This window comes from Cryptomeria japonica, chromosome 7 (assembly GCF_030272615.1).
Source record: "Cryptomeria japonica chromosome 7, Sugi_1.0, whole genome shotgun sequence".
Taxonomy (NCBI): Eukaryota; Viridiplantae; Streptophyta; class Pinopsida; order Cupressales; family Cupressaceae; genus Cryptomeria; species Cryptomeria japonica.
Window position 1 is genome coordinate 591,693,918 of NC_081411.1, and position 7,235 is coordinate 591,701,152.

At 36.8% G+C, this 7,235-nt stretch overlaps 1 long non-coding RNA gene across 1 annotated transcript; it reads right to left on the reverse strand.

The window, feature by feature from the left end:
• Positions 1–653: 653 nt before the first annotated feature.
• LOC131857217 (uncharacterized) lies at positions 654–6,396 on the reverse strand. The gene is made up of 4 exons (XR_009358610.1): positions 5,640–6,396; positions 3,998–4,910; positions 3,775–3,914; positions 654–3,694 (listed from the first exon to the last, which is right to left on the reverse strand). It is a non-coding gene; the product is annotated as an uncharacterized LOC131857217 (long non-coding RNA).
• Positions 6,397–7,235: the final 839 nt, after the last annotated feature.

Below are 7,235 nucleotides of genomic sequence, written 5' to 3' on the forward strand. Positions count from 1 at the left end.
ACCGTAAACTTACCTAAAGCAGCCACAATGTTAAATGTCTACGCTCTTTTGGATTTGCTTTTGAAAACATTATCACCAATATGTGACATAAACACCACAAGCTACAAAATCCAATTATCACCAATATCTCAATTTGGTATGTCTACGAACTATTTGGGCACATGGAGTACTCCGATGGTGCACACTGATGGATTGGTTATCTTGATTCTTGAGGTGAGGATTCTCATTTGTGGACTGACCAGCTGGAAGCCTGGAACCAGTTAATCTCCAAATTTATTCGTTAATCAAAATTAATCAATTTTAAAAAGAAAATTAAAAAAATTGTGAATTAGATCATGCAACAACCAACACCTTGTGAATTAGAAAATTTTGAGTTAGCTTGATTATAAACCCTATCAATAAAGTTGTGCCCATCAGAAGTTAACTATATGCAGAAGTGTAGCAAGCAAGCAACATCTACAACGACTTATTCAAGTTCAACATCTACAATGACTTATTCAGGAAGGAACTTGAAGGAAATGCAGGAAGGAAATCTGGGGTGAACAGTAAGGAAAACTTTTAGTCTTGAGATTATAACCATAAAAAATTTAACACTTTTATTTTCACCAAATGCTTTCAAATAAGACTTGTCCTGGAAGACTTGTCCTGGTGAAACATATCATGGTACAGTTATGCTCTTTTACTTAATTTATGATTTCAAATACGGCTTATGCTGTAACAGATTGATCTACCCTCTTTGCCTTTGGCATTAAGTTCAAATTGTCAAGTTTAAACCTGGGGCAATGAATCACCCCTAAAATACCGATTTGTTATTATATACAAGTAAACAGAATTTGAGGTATATGAGCATTAAACATTAGATTTATAACTGCCATTCTAATTTGGAAGTTCGCTAATTACTCAATCTAAAGATTCAAAACACCCTAATTGCAAAATCTTTCAATGCAGTATCTATCACCTCACAAAATCTATGTTCCCAATCATCTGGCTGAATGGCCTTATTGCTAAGGCCAGGTGTTCTGTCCTGAGAAGCAGAATATTTAGACTCACTCCAATCCATAACATAGGCAGATACTCGCCTCCTAAACATGACCTTAAACTCAATAGATGCCTAATATTTATAATGATTTATCATTGCCATGGAGGACTGCACATACAATGTCCTGTATCCCTTCTTCAGCTGGAAACGGTGTATTACATTAAACAATGAAGTAGAGGCAGCTTCCAACAAAACTATGGAGTTGAACCTTTTCTCCTGCCTCTCTCTGCAGTGTACCTTTGGGTTACCCCTCTGTCAGGGTGTTCAGTGAGCCCTGATGGCCCAAAATTCCTACACTTGAAGGAAACTTGCCACAGAAGTATTAGTCAAAGATGATATGGATCCTCAAACGCTGGTACTGCCACAGAAGTATTTCTGTCCTTGTAATATGTAGCCATAATGGATAACCTTCTTGTGCTTGCAATAGATGACAGCAGCTGAGAATTTTAGGCATTCCCTATTCTAATTTTTCCGAGTAAGTTGTTCACTTGTCATTGGTTAAGTTAGAGTTACGTTAGAGGAGTTGTTATCAGACAGAAATTTAAGGATTCCTTTGCGCTTACCTAGAGGTCTGCAAGAAGGATTTGGAAGAAAGATGATGGAGTACAACATACAAGCAAGTACTTCACATAGGAATCATTTCCAATCCCTGAATCTGACTATGAAGCAAAGCCATGGATTTTAATTCATCCAAGATGTTGTCCTCTTGCCTGGTGAAGTGTCACTATTGGTCCCACCGCTTTCTCCAAAATTCAGATTTGAAGACAAAGAATCTCTGCAATGTTTTTTCTCAAACAGTTTTTATACAAACTGAAGGAAATTGAACATCCAAAGAAGAAGCAAACTCTCAGAATTTCGAAAAATCAAAGAGGAAAGGAGACAACGAAAACAAGAAAGACAAAAGACGAAAGAACAGAGATTACAAAAATTAGAATCCGCAACTACTCCAAAGGAAGTTAAGAACCTGGAAAAGGCATTCAAGGTAGAAAATTAGCAGAAACACTTAGAAAGAGTGCAAAAACTAAAGAAAAGGTTCCAAGAGCACAAAAATCGATAAAAGCTAGACAGATTGAAAGATAGGCTGCTCGACAAGCTGAAAAACGAAGAAAAGAAAAAGAAAAACAAGAAGAGCAGGAACTACGAAAAAAACATTGACAGGGTTTTAAACTTGCAAAAAATATAAATGAATTCTAGTTGGAGACTTTAGGAATCTTTATCATCGTAAAAGAAATTATGAAAAAATAAATACAGAGAAAGAGAAACTACGGATAACAATCAAAAAAAATATTTTGAAATAAGATGCTAAGAAAGATTCTCAAGGTGATAAGAAGGGATGGGCTGAGTTGAAATTAAAATTGGATTTTGGATTTGATAATAAAAAGAAAAAGATAAGAATCACATCAGAAACCAAGAACAAACCCAAAGAAGCCAATAAACAAAAAATCAAAAACACAAACAATACAAAGGCAAAAATGCTTTGAAAAGGCAGTGGGAAAATTGGGCTATATCCTTCGGTTGTGTATAGAAATTGTTTGAGAAAGAACCATTCCAGAGATTCTTTGTCTCTAAATCTGAATCTTGGAAAAAACAGTGGGACCAATAGTAACACTTCATCAAGTAAGAGGACAACATCTTGGATGAATAAAAATCCATGGCTGTGCAGCACAGTCAGATTAAGTGGTTGGAAAATGATTCCTCTGCGAAGCACATGCCTGTAGGTTGTACTCTATTGTCTTTCTTCCAAATCCTTCTTGCAAACCTCCAGTTAAACACAAAGAATCTTAAATTTGTTTCCAATATCACCTCCTCTAACGTAACTGCAAATTAACCAAAATTAGATCAACAACTAACTGCAAGTACTTCAAGTGTTCTGAAGCACTAACTTCCAACAAAAGTATGGACTTGAACCTTTTCTACTGCCTCTCTCTCAGGGTGTTCGGTAAGCCTTGATGGCCCAAAATTCCTACACTTGAAGGAAAGTTGCCCGATATGAGATTCGGAAATTCTTGAAGGCTGTTCCTCTGTGAACTTAGACTCATAACCATTTTCAAGAGAGCCCCTGAAGTAAGATCCTTGCAGCTAGGTTTTACTTCCTGAAAGCCCTTGTCCTCAGGACCCACCTGCTCATTCAACCAAGAATCAGAGAATACAAACTCACCCACATTGGTATACATCATCCATTGGAACTTTTCCCTGGCCATGGAAGCACAGTGTGAAAACTCTGCTTCCTGTTTCTTCGCCCATGGCAATGGATATCTGCTCACATTATGCCGGGTCGGTGCATATCGTTCCCAATGGACGCCATTTATTGTGGGGGAGTGGGAATCACTGGCATATATCGTTGGATCTAATTTCTTTACAGCTTGTTGGGTGATGTTGAAAGCTGTTGCCACACTTCTCAATGGAAGCTTCAATATTGACACGCTGCTTGTTTGCCATGATCAACAGTAAACTATTATGATACTAGTAAAATGGAGTATCTAGCAGATTGACAAGTAAATAAATGTGTTTTCCCTACCACAACACCAGGATTTTGACTGTTGAGAGCAGAGATATAATTAGCTTCTTCAGTTCCAACATTAAGCTCAAAATGCAGTATCCCCCTCGAAAATATGGTGACATCTCCAGGAGGCAAAATATCGATGAAAGCTTGACCTAGTTTGATAAAGCAGGTGTTTAATGATTCGGGGAAGGAAATAAAGCAGGTGTTTAAAGAAGGCAGGTGTATGTTTTACCTTGAGTATCAACAAAACCAACTTGAAGAGGCCCTCCTGAGATAATAAGAGTAAGCATTTCTGAAGCTCATGGATGCGTATGCAGTAAATTTACCCCACACGGAACCATCTTGAACCTAACATATTGCAGGCCCTGCGATCTGCAATGCCACAATCTATCACTGCAACTGGAAAATGAATAGTGTTTGGAATAATAACAATAATAAGAATTATAAAATCTTACGCTGCTGCTGGATAGTTGACGACTGAACTGGCAGCATATGCGTCCATTGGAGCGAACCCAGGTTGATCCGCTGCGAGAATGGGCCGGATCCAGAGATAAACACCATGCTGGAGGCACATAGTTTCATCTTGCTTTCTATAGTTTCATCTTGCTTTCTGCAGTTCTAACATGAGCATACTGCAGAGGTCTGTGATAAGATGGTGGGATGTCATGATAAACAACAGAAGGAATAGGGTTTCCAAGGATTGACAGAGTGATTTTGTATCCAAGCAACTGATGAAGTACTTCTTCTTCTTCTGGATGCTCACACCTAAAGATCTGTTGTGCAGAGTGCAAATAGAGTTACAGTAGTTTCTATTGTGCCATTGAAGATGCAACGGATGCCTTGTGTTGCAACATTTAGTCCTTGTTTATAGTTGATACCTTTGGCAAACAGTAAAATATCCTAATCTGTAATGAACTTCTCATATACCATGTGATCTGATTAAATGGGCTGGGAGTAGTTCATAAACTCAGCATTCACTTTCATGGTCTTTGTTAAAACTGGGTTATGAATGTTGTCAACTAGGGCCATTGATTTTGCAGACCATTAGACATTTTGTGCAGGTGCCTGGCATCTTACCGCAGCTCCTTGGGCTCTATCTAAATATTCAATTCCCTTCCGTTGTGTATGGAGACTGTCTTCGAAAGAAGATTGCAGAGATTCCTTGTCTTTGCATCTGAATCTTTGAGAAGACAGTAGCACCAACAGTAACACCTCATCAGGTAAGAGGACAACATCTTGAATTTCCTGGTTTTGTTGCACTTGCCTCTGTTAAGCACATTCCTGTTGGTCATGCTCTATCATCTTTATGTCCAGCTAAGCGCAAAGGAATCCTTAAATTTGTGTCCAGCAACACCTCCTCTAACGTAACTGCAAATTAAACAAGAACAAGTCAACAATTAACTCAGAAAAATATAGACTGCCTACAATTCTGAGGCGCTCTGTCATTGTTGAAGGCAGAAGAAGGTTAGCTACCATCACAAGGACAAAAATACTTCTGTGGCCTAATAGAGTTTGACGATTTATAGCATCTTTCACCCATGTAAACGTCGTAAAATTGGACATAACATGAGAATCGAGAGCACAAGCTTTTGGAATCTTGATAGTCTTGGACCAGAATTTACTCATGGAAACTAAGACATACCATTGTATGTTCAGAAAAGTACACAATAACTTTGAAATACAATACCCATATAAATGATTTTCAAATCTGTAATCCATGAACACTAAAAGACATTCAATGCTTCTTTCATTGGCCTGCTGATTGGTCTAACCAAGATATGACATAATATATCTAATAAAGTAAACATATAGCAATCTTGCAAAAGGACAACCAATAGATTATGAAACCTTCAATACTTCATTCATGGTGCCGCTAATTGATCTAGCCAAGTAATAACTTCAAAAAAGAAAGAAAATCTATACAGTCCAAGGACCTAACACAGGACTGACCCACAGGCAAATAACATATTCTTTCTTGCAAAATAATCTAACCATTTGACAATTGCATTCTGTAATTCTATACCCTCACAAATCACCTATGCTCATGGACGATACAATGATATGAATTCTAAGTAAATGAATACATAGATAGCTAACCTTGAGATATCTGATGAAGGATGGTTGCACCAACTGTGAAGAACAAAATAATGAAAATGATATAATGGAACCCGAGTTGCTTGTGTTTCTGAGCTCATATCTTTTTCAGAACAAGAATTCAATCTCCCTCTATGGGAAAATGGCGGTCAAGAAACCTTGAAGAACACAGTAACCTTGAAATGCAACGCCCATATAAATGATTTTTAAATCTGTAATCCATAAACATTATAAGACCTTCAATGCTTCCTCCATTGGCCTGCTAATTGTTCTAGCCAAGAAATGACATTGTATATCTAAAGAAAGTATATAATAACCTTGGGAAAGGACATTCAATAGATTATAAGACCTTAATCCTTCATTCATGGTGCTGCTAATTGACCTAACACAAGACTGACCCAAAGACAAATAACATACTGTTTATCAATCACCTCACAAATATCTGAATACAATGATAAGAACTCTCAGTAACTGAATACATACTACATAGAGAGCTTATCTTGAAATATCTGATGAAGGAAGGGTGATTGCACTAGCTGTGAAGAACACAATGACACAATGGAACCCAAGTCGTTTGTGTTTTAATGGAGCTAAATTTAGGGACAACGAAACTCTGTTAATATATTTCCTATTTGAGCCAGAAACCCATAATTGGTATTATAAGAAGTATGCACCGTATTTCTGAACTCATATCCACGGAAACCATGTCACTGTAACCTCTTATTCAGAACAAGAATTTCACCCTATTTTGAATTTTGATTTAAGACTAAGAAGATGCAAAGCAGTAGATCTTTAAAGCCTTTCTTGTTGCACTTGATGATGGTAACTAATTAACGTAATTAATTCAAGTATTTTATGTGCTACCATGAGGGATTTATTATGGGAAGGAAAGTGAATATTATTATCTATGTTGATGCAAATTGAATTGGAGAAATTGACATTTTAGAAAAAAATATCTTCTCATTATTTTTAATTGTCTTTTTTAATAATATATTTTTGGTGATGTTGCATAATTACAAGTTTTTTTCTTGAAATATCTTGTAGTGTATGAAAAATTACTTATTATTTTTAATTAACATGGCTTCTTAGATCTTTCCTTTATTATGTTATTTTGCATTTCTTATAGATTAGAAGAACTACTAGGTAAGGTGGTAGGAATGTTAAGGGTCCTTCAATCATAGTCATTTGTTTGTATTTATGGGTAATTACATGAAATTTAATGTTAGCAAGAGAAGTCTTAAGTACTGAGGGTTGGGACATAAAATATTCATGTAAGTCACATAAGACTAAAATTGAAATTGGACGTAAAGAATGACTAGAAAATTAAGGTGTAGCATGTAGAGTAAGGTTGTGATGCTCACAAAGGTGAATCGTTAAGCCTTCTTGGGAGGTCACCTCTGTGACCATCTAGTTGGAGTAGTATTGAGATGGGTGACCTCCAAGGAAGGCCCACTGCTTCACATCTATGAGCATCACCTAGACACAATGAGTGCTAAGTGGACCATTCTATCTCATGAGAGATGGGTTCTTGTGAACCACTACTCATTAAACATGGGTCAATGAGTTTGACTCGAAAACTACACAGTTGAATCATGATAG